Source organism: Ascaphus truei, unplaced genomic scaffold (genome assembly GCF_040206685.1).
Source record: "Ascaphus truei isolate aAscTru1 unplaced genomic scaffold, aAscTru1.hap1 HAP1_SCAFFOLD_1119, whole genome shotgun sequence".
Lineage (NCBI taxonomy): Eukaryota > Metazoa > Chordata > Amphibia > Anura > Ascaphidae > Ascaphus > Ascaphus truei.
In genome coordinates, this window is record NW_027453985.1 from 1,807 (window position 1) to 19,671 (window position 17,865).

At 44.3% G+C, this 17,865-nt stretch overlaps 1 long non-coding RNA gene across 4 annotated transcripts in view; it reads left to right on the plus strand.

Moving 5' to 3' along the window:
- Positions 1 to 5,347: 5,347 nt before the first annotated feature.
- Positions 5,348 to 17,865, plus strand: part of LOC142475235 (uncharacterized) — a 39,521-nt gene continuing 27,003 nt past the window's right edge. For 2 of the 4 annotated variants that reach the window (XR_012790811.1, XR_012790814.1), the window contains exons 1-8: positions 5,348 to 5,892; positions 5,985 to 6,268; positions 7,421 to 7,540; positions 9,691 to 9,794; positions 11,027 to 11,137; positions 13,651 to 13,770; positions 14,791 to 14,886; positions 16,330 to 16,441. This is a non-coding gene — a long non-coding RNA (uncharacterized LOC142475235). The remainder of the gene's footprint in view (positions 5,893 to 5,984; positions 6,269 to 7,420; positions 7,541 to 9,690; positions 9,795 to 11,026; positions 11,138 to 13,650; positions 13,771 to 14,790; positions 14,887 to 16,329; positions 16,442 to 17,865) is intronic. The other 2 variants (XR_012790813.1, XR_012790812.1) reach the window with 2 other exon arrangements.

Here is a 17,865-nt window from a genome sequence, read left to right on the forward strand (position 1 = left end):
GACATAAAATACCAAGTCTATTTCAAAACAATGAATGCAACTTAAAGACTCAACATATCTGGCTGATGAATGCAAGGGTTAAACCTGGGAATACTATATTTTCAGTGTGACATGACCCTATTAAGATGCATTTCTCAAGGTTTACAAGTTACTGTATGGTTATTTTGCTGTTTAAAGTTTTTCTACCTTTTTTTGTTTAATTTCTTGAAATTACCTATGTACTGGTAGGAAGATAAATGTTTGAACAGGGGTTCTCAACTCCAGTACTCAAGCCTGTCCAACAGGTCAGGTTTTCAGGATATCCCACCTTAAGCACATGTGGTTCCATCAGGGGCTCAGTTTTCAACCAAGCCTCTGATTGAGCCAAGATATATGACACATATTACTAATGCAGGAATAAGTCATCAGAAATAGGCCCCTTGTTCAAAACAATATAACCATTTTCTCCTGGGATGTTGGAAGCATTAATATGCCTGATGACGCCATATGCTGGGCACAATGACCGAGATAGCAGCTGAGAGAAAGAGCAGAGAATGTAATAGTGTTTAAAATTGTTTCCCAATAGCTCAGATATAGCGATCAGTGAAAGAACAGTGTCCCATCAGCCGTGGCTGGACTGGATGTCTTGCTCACAAGTGCTATGTAATGTGGAAAAATGTTGCACACCAAAAATCAAAATAAATCTGAGATACTAATACCAGTGGGAGTCCGAGTGAAAAAATGGAGAGAAGGGAGAGTGAGAGAGAAGGGAGCGAGAAGGGAGTGGGAGAGGGAGAAGAGGTAGAGAGAGGTGATTAAAGATTGATTAGTTTGAGTCAGGGGAAGTGAGGCAAGGGTCATATAGAAGGAGATAAAGGGGGAGTGAGTGATAAAGGGAGAGAGAAAAGTTGAGAGATAAAGGGGGAGAGAATGAGCACTAAAAACAGGACTGCTATAACGTCTTGAAAGCCTAAGAAATCAGATCAACATACATAGACCTGAAAATGGAGGATTTTTTAAACCGATCGAATTGGCAGAACCAGACTGAAACAGCTTCTTATCAGCCGTCTACCACTGAGATGTATATTCTTTCAGTGGTAGAGAATGTATCATACCCTCCATTAGCAGTGTCTGATTACAATGGCTGCAGTGAAAGAAGTTAGGGTTAGGGTATCCTGAAAACCTGGCCTGTTTGCGGCTCTCGAGGACTGGAACTGTGCCCTCCCCTAGGTCATGCTTATAGTGCCAGCAACGCGACTGGCGAAGTGACGGGTGACGTCACAAAGTTATAATTTAACTTTCGGGGATGTCGCTGGCGACATGGGCATTGATTGGTTCAGAGGCTGTCACATGTGGCGACAGCCTCTGAAAAATCTGATTTCCCCAGCTCCAAATTTTGAGTCGCCAGCGTTACTCCCGTCGCGTCGCACTTACTATAAGCGCTGCCTAACTGGGATGTATACTGAATGCCTGGATGTGTTCTCTGACACATTTGTACAGCAGAGAAATGTGCCAGACTCTCAACTGTGGCAAAGCTGATAGTATACTCAGGACTGCGTGCAGTAAAAATTGATCACATAATAGCAACTATTGGGAGTCCCCTGGTTGTTGATGACATCATGAGCGCTATCCTGAGTGTCATAGAATGCTGAAATATATCCAAAGCTATGTATCCAATAAATTGAGCAGAAAGAGATAGGGGAAACTGTCCAAGCATTGCTGGAGTCAGAGGTAATATGGACCGCAGCCAGTTTGTTCAACTATCTGGGCTGTGGAAATACCAGATGGGTAGTGTAGGGTGGCTGTGCACTGTAGAACCCTAAACACAGTAGTGCCACTGTTGGTCGCTGTCATCGCTGACGTAGTTACTTTGGTGGAACATATGCTGTGAAGTATGTATATACAATTATACCAAGGTACAAAAATAGGAGAATGAGAAAAGGAACATAGAGTAGTACGTCTTTGGCTAAGAGAAGAAGAAACCACTTGATTGTCTCTCTCTCTCTCTCTCTTTTTATATATATATAAAAATATAAAAAAGTGTAAAATGGGGGGGTTTGCGAGGTGTGAAATAGGCCTTGCAACACTACCATTTGAGTAAAAGTTGTGCCCTAAAAAAAATGTCATGGTAGGTGTGCTATGGGGTAGGGAGGGGGGCCTGATCCTTGCATTTGTCCTGGGCCCCAAGATTTCTGCTGGCGGCCCTACTGACAAGGGATTCCTCAAATTGGGCCCAGCAGAAGCTACTTCCCAAGCAAGCAATTGCCTTTTTATATTATTTGTTCTGCTTTTTACTATTATCAGTATATATATGTAACATCGCCAAAAGAAGGGTCGTGCGGTCACTGCTGTATTTCATCTCCTGTCTGCACCGCTGATAAGAGGCATAGAGGAATTTGTGAGGGCGGACCCTCGCTCTCGCAGAGGGGAGGGGTTTGATGTCTGTCTGTGTGTGTGTGTGTGTGAGAGGGAGAGAGAGAGTGTGTGTGTAAGAGGGAGAGTGTGTGTGTGTGTGTGTGTATGTGTGTGTGTGTGTGTGTGTGTGTGTGTGTGTGTGTGTGTGTGTGTGTGTGTGTGTGTGTGTGTGTGTGTCACCCACCCTGTTTCCCTCTGTCTCACTTTCTGTCGCCCTCTGTCTCACTTTCTGTCACCCTCTGTCTCACTTTCTGTCACCCTCTGTTTCCCCCTGTCACCCTCTGTCTCACCCTGTCACCCTCTGTCTCACCCTGTCACCCTGTGTCACACCATGTCACCCATTTTCTCCCTGTCAACCTCTGTATCTCTCGGTATCACCCTGTCATTCTCTGTCTCACCCTGTCACCCTCTGCCTCACCCTGTCACCCTCTGCCTCACCCTGTCACCCTCTGCCTCACCCTATCTCACACACTCTCTGTGTCTCACACACTCTCTGTGTCTCACACACTCTCTGTGTCTCACACACTCTCTGTGTCACACACACACGCACACTCTCTCTGTGTCACACACACACTCTTAACAAGGACTAATTGTAGTATAATGTAATACAATAAATAAACATGTCAAAAACGAATGTTGTTCTTACTAGGAATTTATTCAATTTTTTTTAAAGCGGGCCTGGGGCGGGGCTAGGTGATGAGTAGATTTTTTTGTTCAGCGAGTAGATTTTTGGGTGATTTGTCAACCACAATATATATATATATATATATATATATATATATATATGTAAGGGGGCCACTCCCGGCTTCCCTGATGTTCCTTTGCCCCTTGCCTTACCCCTGTGGCAGTGGGGGAAGGGGATGGCGACTTTTCCCAGTTGGCGCCGCTATCTGTGCCGGCGCCGTCGGGGGCCCTGATGCTCGAGCATGCGCAGATAGCCACAGCGGCCATGTTGTGTTTGGTGCGAGGTTCGCGCAATACGCAGAGGTTGGCAAGGGTAGTGGTGGCCATTACAAGTGTACAGGAGATCTGGTAGGTTGCGCAGGTGCAGTTATGTGTAGCGGTGGCCACTACAGCTTTGCACAGGTGCAGTAGAGACCGCGCACACAGTCCCCATAGGAAAGAGGTTCTGAGTGGACTACATCCCCCAGCAGCCTCTGGTGAATGCCCTATGTTCCCTGTCACCTGCAACCAACCAGCCACTGAGACTTGCAGATTCTCTGCAGCAGGGAATTTGATACATTGTTTTGTGCAGTCAGGAAGCAGACTGGGAAGCACATGAGTGAGTGAGACTTAGGGGACAAAGGGGGAAAGAAGGTGGGCAGAGAGCTGCGAGATTCTGCCCTAGGCCAGAAATCCCCAGGCTAGAGTTGAGGCCCTGACTTCCCACTAGTGAGGGTGGGTGGTCACAGGGACAGGCCCTAGTACAGGAACCTGTCACTTTAGAGAGAGAGAGAAGTGAAGGAAGCAGAGACTGTCGCAGCACCATTACAGAGGTTTAGGATCAGACCTCTTCAAGCACAGCAGCAACCAACCGGGTGGGATCGCCCTGGAAGGTAACCCTGACGTATCTTCACCGTCGGATCCTTTGCGAAGTCTGTTTGCAGGTCCTAGCGCTGGAGCGCTCGGCAGGTAACATCCATAAGTGCACCAACTATAAATCAGTACATAGTGGCTGTGCAGTCACACACACACATACCTTACTTTGGGGGTGGGGTTGTGGTGTGGGGAGTTGGACATGGTGTGGGTACACGGTGAGGGGTTGCATCCTGCGAGACACGTGAGTTACTGTGTCTCCTAGAAGAGAGACACTTAATGTATGACATGCATAGTTATGTTACTGTTAGAAAAGTCACTGTTCTTTTATATGCTGTGTGCATGATATTATATTATTGTCCTGTGAGGAACAACTCCCGCTCTGCTTGGAGCCATCACAGGTGGAGGCGCTGCACCATATAGTATTGTTCAGGAGGATACACCCCAGGCTCTCATTGGCGGAGGCTCAGGCCTCCTGTGAGCCTCACAGGTAAAGCACCACACTGGGTAATACATATAGCTCCCCTCACATGCACCCTATCTGCGATATGGAATATGGGTTACATATATATATATATATATATATATATATATATATATAGTACCGACACACTTTATTCGAGTGTGGCCGGTACCGCAAGCCGGGAGATTTCCCGGCTTGCTAGTGGCCGCCCCTCGGCGTGCCGCGCGTCATAGACGCGCGGTCACGCGTCTTCGGGAGCGTGCGCCCCCTGCACGCGCGTCCAGGGGCTCCCCGAGGGACCCTGGTGTCCCGCGATCGCGGGACAGCGGCAGGGGGTTCCGGGGGACCCGGCGGACCCGGCAGCGGTAGGGAGAGCGCCCCGATCGGAGGGCGCTCTTCCGCTGCTTCGGCGCGCGCCCGTCACTCTCGGGCGCGCGCCAGGCTACTGCTGCGGCCAAGAACGGGCAAATGCTCGAATAAACTTGGCCGCAGCAGTATATATATATATATATATATATATATACATATTATTAGGCTATAACTGCAGCACTGATTATTGTGCTACCTAGTTCTTGTTGGTTCTTAATAGATTGCTATGAGGGATATTGTTATATGCACTTATGATATAATACACCTCATTTAGCAATCAGGACGCCACACTCCATATATTTTAGCACCCTCCCCATCAGTTACATATGTTGCTGGTACCATGGTTTTTTACCTCACTACTTCTTATTGGGACTCACACTGGTACTGTCATTTAGCGCATGAATATTTATTTTGTTCTAACAAAATTAACACAGTATAGGAAAATATGCATTTGTCAGAGGGAAAGGCCAATAATCTGGAGTCAGGTCACCCTAATGTATATTAAAAATAAACACAGGCCTGTCTGATACTCCCTGATATTATAAAGTAAAGAGGCCACTCTATAATAAATATTTACACAGGCCTTTTTAAGTCTGTCCCTAATAATCTGTAATCAGGAGGTCATTATAAGTGTTAAACAGTAGTGGTACTGTGATATTAAAGTGACAATCCCATACAAGTTTAATTCAGCCCAAATCCACACAATAATGTTAATAAATGCATTATAAATATCACACGACCATATGTATACTGGCTTAGTTCATGGCTGTGTTATTACATCATTACATGTGTAATTAAATCCGTGACATTCTCAGGCTCCCCCCTTCTGTGACAATCATACAGCCGGGCCGTTACATTGCAACACACTAATCCCGCCCCTAGTGACATCATGTGATCAGTAACCAGTCAGAGAAGCTAGCAGGCAAAGAACTACATTTCCCACAATGCACCTCGTGGAGTGTGGCTAGCAGCTACACATTCTCTCACTAGTTTGTCTCCTGCGAGCTTCCGTACACAGCGTCTTGTAGTGGGGCGTGGACATGTGTAAACTTCAATGGTGTGAAAATGAGACAGTTTTAGCTGCTAGCTGAGCAGTGGTACAGCGCTCTGTAGAAGGCGCTCTCAGTCGGGTGAGTGATTTTTCAATGTGTGTGTTTATTTCATTTCTCATTTTACTTTCACTTTAAGTACTGCATGCTTACTTTTTTCTTTGGGCATTTAGGGAGTTAAGTGCTCTGTGAGCCGATTCCTCCATTGAAGGAGGAGCTATGAGGCCAACCTATCACAGCTACTGTACCATCTTCAGTTGCTTTCAGTACACTGATTAATCCACGGCACAGAATATGCAACTTCAAATACATCTATCAACTGTCTATATGTTAAGCCCCCGGACAAAGCATTTGGTGAAACAAGCAAGTCAGGGCTTGTCTGTCTCATCTAGGATGTGGTGGTGATCTCAGCTATCACTCTGCTGGACACTTTGCTGTACACTCAGGACTGGTCTAAGTACTTTTGCTACCTATTTTGGCTTGTTAGTTATATCTGCCAATTTTTTGCTCATCTGTGTGTTTCATATCTATAGGCTTGGATCATATTACTAACTTATATAATTAACTTATTCATTTCCTTGCTTGTTAGTTATACACTAGTTTCATACAAGCACTTCACACAGGGGGCTTCAACTTAGGTAGTACTTGACCAGCCGGTCTGAGTGTTCTCATTTCCATATATTTCTTGCCTCTACACTTTATTTACACACTTTGTACTTATTACTGCAGTGTAGCATTTTTCCCCACACCTTAAGGTTCAGTTTATAACAGCTTTGTAGGTCACCACTGCTCCTCATTTTAACCATTTATGTGTATGTGATTAATAAACCTTTATTGATACAATTTGTGTATGTTAGAGTGCTATTCAGGGGATTCTTTTTTTCTGTGTTAGTTTTCATATATATGTGTGTGTGTGTGTGTATATATTTATGTGTGTGTGTGACCTTGGGCAAGTCACTTCATATCCTCTGTGCCTCAGGCACCAATGTCATAGATTGTAAGCTCTATGGGGCAGGGACTTGTGTCTGCAAAATGTCTCTGTATAGCGCTACGTAAAACTAGCAGCGCTTTAAAAGAACATGCTGATATTATTATTATATATAAATGTGTATGTATTTATTTATATAGCACTATTAATGTATATAGCGTTTCACAGTAGTAATACATGTGAAAATCCTATAAATAACAAATACAAATATCAGGTCATGGGAATAAGTGATTTGGACATAAAAGTAACATTTCGGAAGTGTGGACAACTAATACATCTTGTAGATTGCCTTTACAGTGTGATGTCATTGATTCAGTAGATTGTGTGCAGACCAGGACTGCAGTACAGTGTCACTCACATGGATGACTTGCGTGGTAGAAGCTCAAGAACAAGGATGTCAAACTCCAGTCCTCGAGGGCAGCAAACAGGCCAGGTTTTCAGGATATCCCTACTGAAAACCTGGCCTGTTTGGGACCCTCGAGGACTGGAGTTTGACATGCATGCTCTAGACGGAGCACAGCTGTGGGTGGGAGGTGGATTTGCTTTGCATCAAATGGTTTGGAGCAAGGTTTATTGTATGTATTATCATAATAACAATGCAATGCTTAACTTTTATTTCAGGAGGGATGACTGCAGAACAGAAGTGAATATTGAAGCCATGTGTTCCTTTTCTTGCAAAAGAGAAAATTTGAAGGACAGTTGAACAGAATGAAAATTACTACACAGAGACAGATAAGCAATGTGTATATTTCTCATTTACCATTTAGTATTTGTCGTTTTATTGACTCCACACAATCCGGCTGCTACGGGTTTCACATTGAACATTTTCATCTCTACTCTACCCCTTCCTGTGATCTGAACCATGCAAGTTTTCATTGATTCAATACATCATGAGTAGAGTGTGGCTACAGTATGAAGTAAAGACCCAAGGACCACATCTACTACCATTCATAACAAGAACATGTGCAGTAGCGCACAGCTGCAGTTCTATGTGATTGTTATGAAAGGTTGAGGTGGTTCAATTCTATGAATCTGGAGTGGGATGGATCCTGTTTGCATCACATGGTTTCATCTAGGCCAGTAGATTATATAACTCTCAGTACAGGTTACACATGGCATCAGTATTAGTGATGTAAAGAGGAGGAAAGCTTCAATGTGGAGAACAAAGCCAAGTAATGTTGAAGTTACTCCTTTTACCATTTACTTGGTCAGTCTGTACTGTCTACTCCCCACACAGCTGCTAAGGATCTTCCATTTTAAATACTTTCACCTCCTATTCTGCACTGCTTTGCTGCCCATTATTTAGAGATGCGTTCCAGTCATGTTTACCACTCTGAATCTCTCTGCAGTCATTGATTCAGCACATCATGGGTAGAGCATGGCTACAGATACAGAAAGCTTTTATTATTTTACCGGCTGATCATCCATAATATTGCATTAAAACATAGAATATCACTTAATTTCCAAAAGATTCAGTGATGCTGATAATGCAGAATCTCACAACATTTCCCATCATAATGCCATAATGCACCAGAGGAAGAAATAATCCTTGCTATATCTGTACATTGTGTGACGTATTACCTCCATGACCATTGATAGCAAGTACATCTTCTGTATAGAGCGGCTGTGTTATGATGCAGTTATTGATCATCATTGACATAATCACAAGAATCTTATGCAAAGGGAAATTGTCCGCAGCGAAGTGAGATGTGTGCCTGTTTTAAGTCCTCCAGCTTAACGCCCCTACACCTCCCACTACACAGGCATACTTACTTATGCATACACTGACATCTGGCATACCTACACACACCCCAGGGCCACTTCCTTCCCCTGATGTCAGGGAGAGGATGGGCATGCAGAGTGCAGTAAGTCTCCACGTTACTCTGGCCAACAGTCTTGGCCTACCCCCAGCATCTGTCACCCACAACATCTGTTCCCTCCTTGTAAAGTGCTGAACTATCTCACCTGGGTCAGTGCTATAGCTGATCACAGTGCCCGATCATGATGTCACTGTGACAGGCAGCAGTGCAGATTGACCGGTCAATCAATGCAGTGCCGCACCATATGCACTAAATGAGATTTCCGTGCCCCCTGTCAGGTTACTCCCTGGGCAGTGACCCTGCTCACCCCCTCCCCTAGTTCCACCTCTGACCACAATTATCTCTCTTGGAGAGTGTAGCAAATTGGTGTTGGGGGAATCTCACCTCTGCCATGCATGGTCACAATCTGGGCACAGGACCCAAATAGTGGGCAATGTGGCACTTCTTACAGTAGAGAATAAGTAACTATATTCTTTACTTGTGTATTAAGGACCTTATTTGCATTAAAATTCAGTCCCCATGGAACCAAGACTTTCTGGCTTACTGAACAAAGTGGAATTATTTCGTAGAGGGTGGAGAATTGTATTTTATCTGAAATTACCCCCTCTGCACAAAATACAAACAATTATACACATAGACGTACCTTGTGGAAGTTGTTGCCCTCTATCTTCCTGTGGTCTCTCCCTGTTTCTCACCGTGCCTCCTCCCATTTCCTTGCACCTCTGCGTCTCCGCATATATCCCTATACTCAGAGCCGGCTCCGGTCAGTGACATGGGATGCCCAAATATGAGCATATCCATACATGGGCATCCATGCCACTGACCGGAGCCCACTCTGTTGCGGATATGGAGAGAGACTGGGAGATTTACATCCCCTTATAATTCAGATGGTGCATAGTACCGGCACGTATTGTTTTACCGGTACTGTGTACCTTCCTACTTTCACACTGGTACAGTATATGCTGCAGTGGGACTGAGAGGGATATATTGGTAACACATAGTTATTGTTGGGGGAATTCAATCCATTTTGAAAATAGTAATGAAATGTTTTTTACTTTTCTTTTTTTTCAGTAATGAAGAATGAAACATTTCTGTTAAAATTGAATTGGAGGTGAACTGGATTCATCATCAACTCTGCACCAGTGTGAATTGATGTTCTTTAATGTTCTGATAAGGTACATGCAATATCTCTTCCTCAACCCCTACACCACTCTCTGCCTCTTGCCTCTCTCTCTCCACCTCCCTGCTAAGCGTATTAACCCATCTAATGTAATCCACATTCCATGTCTCACTTTACTCTTCACTTCTCACGTGCCCTCTGGAATGTCTGCTCTCTGACTAACAAGGTCTATTTGTACATGACCTCTTCTGCTCTCATCATCCACCACTTCTCATTCCCCTCACCCCTGTCCTACTCGATACCTCAGCTTAATTGAACTCTCTCCTCTGACATCTACCCTTATCTCTAACCTCTCCTCACTTTCTGCTTAAACTAACTATCTTGTTAACTTTTACAATGCTATCATCTCCTCCTCCTCCCTCCTCCCTCCTCCATTATATATTTATATGCCCCTTCTAGGCTCTGACACACTCATCCCTCTAAGGCCATGATTATCATGGGCACATGCTTGGTCATCCACAGTGCATGCGAGCGATGCAGAGCCGCCTCGGACCTCAGTGCAGGGATTGCTGCATACCCCAGCATCTGTCACCCACAAACAATACACACACTAATACTCCCCACAATACACACTATAATACCTCCTCAATACTAATCTCCCCAATAATATTATAGCTCCAAACACAATATACACAACACCCTTACACAAGATACACAATCTAGTACTCTCCTCTGCACCTCTACACACAATATAATACTCCCACACACACAATATACACACTACCCTCCTACCCCCATAAAATACAACCAATAATACACACACACTTTGTGGATGTTGGGACCAGCTCCCGGCATGCACCAGTGAAAGAGAGAGGCCAGCAGAAGCTCGGAAGAACTCCCTCTCTCCATCCGTGCCTCCCTCCGTTTCCCATCTTCTCCCTGTCTCTCTCCCTCCCTTTCCTTGCATCTCCCTGCGTCTTTACGTATACCCAGTCAGTGACGGCTCTGGTCACGTGATGCCTTAATATGGGCTTATCCATATATGTTCATCCACGTCACTAATGTGATGCCCGCACTGTTGCGGAGCTGGTACTTACGACGCGCACTTATTGTTTTATCAGTACTGCGTACCTGACTCTACCGGCCTACTTTCAACACTAGTACAATATGTGCTTCACTACGAGTGAGTGGGGAATATTGGCATCACACAGTCACTGTTGAATATGCCATTCAATCCATTTTGAAAATAGTAATGCAATGTGGTTTTGTTTTGTTTGCTTTTTGCAGTAATGAAGAATGGATAAGTTATATTAAAATTAAATTGGAGGGGAACTGGATTCAGCATTTCATCATGAACTCTGCACTTGTGAGAATTTACCTTCTTGAATGCCCTGACAGGTACACGTAACTTTAAGACTATAATCTGCTGTGCAAGCTTTCGTGCTATACCTCCCCCTCAGGTTTTGATTTATACATTTGCTCCCTCAAGTCATGTCCTCTAATATTTGAAAGCTCTCTCCTAGCATTTTCTCTCTACCACAGAACGTCATCCCAATGTAACCTCTCTCTTGTTCTCTCTGCTTGCTGTTTCCTCACTCCTCTGTTAAACTTTTCTAATTTCTCTAACTTCCACACTCCTGCTTTTATCCACATGTTCTCCTCTTTCCTTCCCCTACCTTTGCATGTGTCTACACACTGCACCATTTGTACAGACCTCTATTGCAGCTATTTCTGCACTGCTCAATGAAAAGCACTCATGTACATCCTATTCTCTGCGCCCCCTCTCTCTCTGCGCCCCCTCTCTCTCTGCGCCCCCTCTCTCTCTGCGCCCCCTCTCTCTCTGCGCCCCCTCTCTCTCTGCGCCCCCTCTCTCTCTGCGCCCCCTCTCTCTCTGCGCCCCCTCTCTCTCTGCGCCCCCTCTCTCTCTGCGCCCCCTCTCTCTCGGGGCCCCTTCTCTCTGCGCCTATCTGTCTCATTCTCTCTACGTCCCTCTCTCTCTACATAGAGCTATCTCTGTCTCTCTCTACACCTATCTCTGTGTCTCCTTCTATGTTTGCTGATGTGTGGGATATCTCTTATAATCTTGAACCTGCTCATATACACATCGGGCCTCCCTGCCTCTGCCTCCCTGCTAAGAGTGTTAACCTATCTAATGTAATCCACATTCCTTTCCTTACTTTTCTCTACCCTTCTCCTATGCCATCTGGAATGGCCGTTCTCTGACTAACAAGGCTCTAGTTGTACATGACCTCTTCTGCTCTCATCATTCACAATCAGTCATTCCCCTCACCCCATCTTACCTGTCCCACTGATTTTCCTCTGCTTAATTAAACTCTCCTCTGACATCTACTCTAACCTCTCTCTCTCTTTCCGCTTAAACTAACAATCTTATTAACTCTTACAGTGCTATCCTCCTATCTATATGCCCCCTCTAGGCTCTGACACACTTGTCCCTCTAGCCCACACCCTTGGCTAAATTCCCAAACATGTTCATCACACTTCCACTCGCTGTTCTTAATGCCTATGAAGGAAATCACACAATTGATATTTGATTTTTCTACAGTAAAAATGTCTCCAGTCCTGTATAAAGCTGCTCTTTGGGGCCAAACCACACTACTTTTTTTTCACATTCATCAACACTCAAATTTAATTTACGCTGTCTTTTTTTCCCTGTATTTGACTCCCTCCACTAACCTTCTCCTCACACTTGCCATCCTTCCTTCACTTCTCCTCAAGCATTTGACTACTTCAGAGACAAGGTGGATGCCACCCACAAGGAGATTCCTTCTGTCCCTTCCCCCTTCTCTCCTACCTAATTCTCCTTCTGCATTTGACTCTTTTTCTTCTCTTACAGAGCTGGAAGCAAATCATCTTCTCTTCTCCCTCTACCACATGCCCTCTAGATCGTATCCCCTCACACCTTACTGCATCTCTTAGTCCCCACTCTCACCCACATCTTCAATTCCTCCCTATTCTCTGGCTCTTTACCCTCTTACTTTAAGCCTGTAGTGGTCACCCTTTTCTCAGAAACAACCTACACCCTATGTGCCTTACTAACTACCGCCCTATATCCCTCCTGCTGTTTGTCTCCTAATTGCTAGAATGTCAACATTCTTAAATCACATGCCCTCCTGGATCCTTTACAACCTGCCTTTCGTACAGCTCGTTCTACAGACTGTGCTTAAAGCAAATTCCCAAGGTCACTTTTCCCTACTAATCCTACTTGATCTATCTGCTGCGTTTGATGCTCTCAATCACTCTCCTCCTTCATATTCTAAACTCTCTCTTGGTATCCGTAACACAGTTCTATCCTGGTTTTCATCATAACTTTCCTGTCACACATTCTCCATCTCTGTTGCTAACATGTCTTCGTCTTCTATTGATCTGTCTGTGGGTATACATCAGGGCTCTGTTCTGAGATCTCTCTTTCTCTCTACATACTATCATTTGGTGACCTCATCAACTCTTTGTGACAATCCTATAAATAACAAATACAAATATCAGGTCATGGGAATAAGTGATTTGGACATAAAAGTAACATTTCGGAAGTGTGGACAACTAATACATCTTGTAGATTGCCTTTACAGTGTGATGTCATTGATTCAGTAGATTGTGTGCAGACCAGGACTGCAGTACAGTGTCACTCACATGGATGACTTGCGTGGTAGAAGCTCAAGAACAAGGATGTCAAACTCCAGTCCTCGAGGGCAGCAAACAGGCCAGGTTTTCAGGATATCCCTTCTGAAAACCTGGCCTGTTTGGGACCCTCGAGGACTGGAGTTTGACATGCATGCTCTAGAAGGAGCACAGCTGTGGGTGGGAGGTGGATTTGCTTTGCATCAAATGGTTTGGAGCAAGGTTTATTGTATGTATTATCATAATAACAATGCAATGCTTAACTTTTATTTCAGGAGGGATGACTGCAGAACAGAAGTGAATATTGAAGCCATGTGTTCCTTTTCTTGCAAAAGAGAAAATTTGAAGGACAGTTGAAGAGAAGGAAAATTACTACACAGAGACAGATAAGCAATGTGTATATTTCTCATTTACCATTTAGTATTTGTCGTTTTATTGACTCCACACAATCCGGCTGCTACGGGTTTCACATTGAATATTTTCATCTCTACTCTACCCCTTCCTGTGATCTGAACCATGCAAGTTTTCGTTGATTCAATACATCATGAGTAGAGGGTGGCTACAGTATGAAGTAAAGACCCAAGGACCACATCTACTACCATTCATAACAAGAACATGTGCAGTAGCGCACAGCTGCAGTTCTATGTGATTGTTATGAAAGGTTGAGGTGGTTCAATTCTATGAATTTGGAGTGGGATGGATCCTGTTTGCATCATATGGTTTCATCTAGGCCAGTAGATTATATAACTCTCAGTACAGGTTACACATGGCATCAGTATTAGTGATTTAAAGAGGAGGAAAGCTTCAATGTGGAGAACAAAGCCAAGTAATGTTGAAGTTACTCCTTTTACCATTTACTTGGTCAGTCTGTACTGTCTACTCTCCACACAGCTGCTAAGGATCTTCCATTTTAAATACTTTCACCTCCTATTCTGCACTGCTTTGCTGCCCATTATTCAGAGATGCGTTCCAGTCATGTTTACCACTCTGAATCTCTCTGCAGTCATTGGTTCAGCACATCATGGGTAGAGCATGGCTACAGATACAGCAAGCTATTATTATTTTACCGGCTGATCATCCATAATATTGCATTAAAACATAGAATATCACTTAATTTCCAAAAGATTCAGTGATGCTGATAATGCAGAATCTCACAACATTTCCCATCATAATGCCATAATGCACCAGTTGGAGAAATAATCCTTGCTATATCTGTACATTGTGTGACGTATTACCTCCATGACCATTGAGAGCAAGTACATCTTCTGTATAGAGCGGCTGTGTTATGATGCAGTTATTGATCATCATTGACATAATCACAAGAATCTTATGCAAAGGGAAATTGTCCGCAGCGAAGTGAGATTTCAGCCCCCAAACGTCTGTAATATTAATGCAATGTCTTACTTTTGTTGCAGTGAACACTGAAGAGACGGATCTACTACAACACTGTACAGGATGAGCATACGCTACAAGCAGCAAAATGATCTTGCAGTTGACAGTATGTTGTTCTGGTAATGTGCACAATTATTATTTATGGGCTACACACCACAGTGCTGGACATATTCTGTTAACTTCAACTCTACTCCTAACATGGAGATGTCTTCCTGGTGTTACTGATTCAGTACATCATATGCACAGTGTGGTTATGATATGATGGATTGATTTAATGAACCCACCAACCAATGATGACATCTGCATCATCTTCTGTAAAGTGCAGCTACAGCATGATATTATCAGCATTTGGTGCGGTATAATCAGAGGTATCTATGTGCTTTTGTGCCTGTTTTAAGTCCTCCAGCTTAACGCCCCTACACCTCCCACTACACAGGCATACTTACTTATGCATACACTGACATCTGGCATACCTACACACACCCCAGGGCCACTTCCTTCCCCTGATGTCGGAGAGGATGGGCATGCAGAGTGCAGTAAGTCTCCACGTTACTCTGGCCAACAGTCTTGGCCTACCCCCAGCATCTGTCACCCACAACATCTGTTCCCTCCTTGTAAAGTGCTGAACTATCTCACCTGGGTCAGTGCTATAGCTGATCACAGTGCCCGATCAGGATGTCACTGTGACAGGCAGCAGTGCAGATTGACCGGTCAATCAATGCAGTGCCGCAACATATGCACTAAATGAGATTTCCGTGCCCCCAGTCAGGTTACTCCCTGGGCAGTGACCCTGCTCACCCCCTCCCCTAGTTCCACCTCTGATCACAATTATCTCTCTTGGAGAGTGTAGCAAATTGGAGTTGGGGGAATCTCACCTCTGCCATGCATGGTCACAATCTGGGCACAGGACCCAAATAGTGGGCAATGTGGCACTTCTTACAGTAGAGAATAAGTAACTTTATTCTTTACTTGTGTATTAAGGACCTTATTTGCATTAAAATTCAGTCCCCATGGGACCAAGACTTTCTGGCTTACTGAACAAAGTGGAATTATTTCGTAGAGGGTGGAGAATTGTATTTTATCTGAAATTACCCCCTCTGCACAAAATACAAACAATTATACACATAGACGTACCTTGTGGAAGTTGTTGCCCTCTATCTTCCTGTGGTCTCTCCCTGTTTCTCACCGTGCCTCCTCCCATTTCCTTGCACCTCTGCGTCTCCGCATATATCCCTATACTCCGAGCCGGCTCCGGTCAGTGACATGGGATGCCCAAATATGAGCATACCCATATATGGGCATCCATGCCACTGACCGGAGCCCACTCTGTTGCGGATATGGAGAGAGACTGGGAGATTTACATCCCCTTATAATTCATATGGTGCATAGTACCGGCACGTATTGTTTTACCGGTACTGTGTACCTTCTTACTTTCACACTGGTACAGTATGTGCTGCAGTGGGACTGAGAGGGATATATTGGTAACACATAGTCATTGGTGGGGGAATTCAATCCATTTTGAAAATAGTAATGCATTGTTTTTTACTTTTTTTTTTTTGCAGTAATGAAGAATGAAAAAGTTCTGTTAAAATTGAATTGGACGTGAACTGGATTCAGCATTTCATCATCAACTCTGCACCAGTGTGAATTGACGTTCTTTAATGTTCTGACAAGGTACATGCAACATCTCTTCCTCTAGCCCTACACCACCCTCTGCCTCTTGCCTCTCTCTCCACCTCCCTGCTAAGCGTATTAACCCATCTAATGTAATCCACATTCCTTGTCTCACTTTACTCTTCCCTTCTCACGTGCCCTCTGGAATGTCTGCTCTACGACTAACATGGTCTATTTGTACATGACCTCTTCTGCTCTCATCATCCACCACTTCTCATTCCCCTCACCCCTGTCCTACTCGATACCTCAGCTTAATTGAACTCTCTCCTCTGACATCTACCCTTATCTCTAACCTTTCCTCACTTTCTGCTTAAACTAACTATCTTGTTAACTCTTACAATGCTATCATCTCCTCCTCCCTCCTCCTCCATCATCTATATGCCCCTTCTAGGCTCTGACACACTCATCCCTCTAAGGCCGTGATTATCATGGTCACACGCTTGGTCGTCCACAGTGCGTGCGAGCGATGCAGGGCCTCCCCGTCGCCTCGGACCTCAGTGCAGGGATTGCTGGAGCGACAGGCATGCGCTAACTTTGCCTTCTGTTGCGTGCTTACTATAGACGCAGCCTAACCCATGCATTGGTTAAATTCACAAGCACGCTCTCATCACACTTCATCACATCACACTGCTGCTCTTAACACCTATGGAGGAAATCTCACAGTCTGATTTTCTACACTAAACCTTTGTCCTGTTCTGTAAAACTCTGCTCCTTTTTTTAAGGTCAAACACTACTTTTTCCTCACTCATCAACACTCCAATTTCATTCACACTGTCTTCTATGTATTTGAGTCCCACCACTGACTTTCTCCTCCCACTTAACATCCATCCTTTATTTCTCCTCAAGCCTTTGCTCACTTGAGGCAAGGTGGATGCCATCCACAAGTAGATTCGTTCTCTCCCTTCCCCCTCTCTCTTTTTCTATCTAGATCTCATTGCACTCTTGACTCCTTTTCTCCTGTCACAAAGCTGGAACCTGATCTTCTCTTCTCCCTCTACCACATGCCCTCTCAATCCTATATTCTCACTCTCACCCACATCTTCAATTCCTCCATATCCTTTGGCTCTTTCAACTCTTCCTTTTAAGCATGCAGTGGTCACCCCTATTCTCAAAAATAACCTTGACCTTGTGTAAATTTCTAACTATCGCCCTGTATCCTTCCTACCATTTGCCTCCTAATTGCTAGAACGTCTTGTGATCTCCCGTTTGATCAACATTCTTAAATCACATGCTCCTCTGGGCCCTTCACAATCTGCCTTTCCCAATGTAACCAATTATGTACATAAAGAAAATTCCCAAGGTCCATTTTACTTACTAATCCTGCTTGATCTCTCTTCTGCTTTTGATACTGTCAATCACTCTTCTCATTCATATTCTAAACTCTTTCGAAACCGGCCACTGAGAAGTGGACTTGGCCGGGTAAT